This window comes from Pristis pectinata, chromosome 35 (assembly GCF_009764475.1).
Source record: "Pristis pectinata isolate sPriPec2 chromosome 35, sPriPec2.1.pri, whole genome shotgun sequence".
Classification (NCBI taxonomy): Eukaryota; Metazoa; Chordata; class Chondrichthyes; order Rhinopristiformes; family Pristidae; genus Pristis; species Pristis pectinata.
In genome coordinates, this window is record NC_067439.1 from 9,419,428 (window position 1) to 9,420,840 (window position 1,413).

Below are 1,413 nucleotides of genomic sequence, written 5' to 3' on the forward strand. Positions count from 1 at the left end.
TTTCAAAGCAATAAATATGGAGACATTATTGGAACCAGGAAGCTGAAGAAACTTATTATGTTCTAAGGAATTTAAAACATGACTACTCTCAGAGTTAGTAACAAAGTTCCAAGGAGTAGCAATTAACTGGAACACATCCCCAAATGAGCCACACACACACACACACACACACACACACACACACACACACACACACACACATTACATCACTCCATTAGCTCAGGTGTATCATGTCTCTAATGAAGGGCAAAACGGCTCTTTGAGAATATGGGATATTTCCTGAGTGCCTTGTTAAAAGTTCCATAACACTGTATCCCCAGCTGTGTACATTTGGGAGAGCTCATCTTTCTCTGCCAAAGACACCAAAGTAAAATAGCAGGAACCGTAATCAACAGGAAGTCACATGACCAGCTCATCCAGCTGTTTCTGAGCAGGAATCCTTGTGTTCCTGAACAGAGTCTCTTAACTTGTCCCTGCCAGATGTTTCTGACTACAGGAGCCATTATGTTCTTTCTGCCAGCTGTGTCAGCTTCAATGACCCACTTCTCCCACTGCCAGACATGTTCCTGTTAAACGGATCCTCCTCCTTCAAGGACCCTTACACCTCTTTCCAGATGTTTCTCAGCTGCAGGAACCCTTGTGCTCCTCCTGCAGTTATTCTGGCCTGTAGGATCACTCATTCCTTCTGCTAGATGTTTGATGGTCAGCATGGACTCAGTGGGCAGAAGGGTCTGTTTCCATGCTATATAATTCCATGACATTGCTATGCTCTCTCCAAATGTTTCCCAGCTGCAGAAACCCCCGTGACGAAGTGTCCCGAACCTGAAAGTTCACTGCTTCTCTTTCCACAGATGCTGCCTAATCTGCTGAGCGTTTCCAGGACTTTCTGTTTGCAGGAACCCCCATGTTATTTTCACCAGGTTTTGACAGACTAGACTGGCCACAACCAGCAGCCAATTTTCTCCCATAATCAGAAGATAAAAGCCTTCACCTCACCCCACCTGATGCACAAAAGAGGCAAAACCATACACACCAATGACTGGTGTCGGGGTAGTATCTAACCTTTAACAACTGTTGTTGGTCAGAATATACTCAGCAAGCTCTTGCATTTCCACAGGGCTTTCATAAGCTCAGATCATCCCGAAACAACCAACAGCCAATTAAGTTTTTTGTTTGGAAAGTTGTAATATAGCAAAAGCCAACAGTCAGTCAGCACACAGCAAGTTCCACAAACTGCAAGCAAATAATAAGCAAATAAATATCAGCCAGGTCGTGGAGTGACAATGCTGATGGACTGCCAGGACTTAACGTTTACTTTGCTAAACAAACTGAGCTGTACAAAATCCCTGTGGTAGGTCAGTAAATCACAAGCTGAAAGCAGGTGACTGAGAAGGTCAAAGGATGCAAGAATGA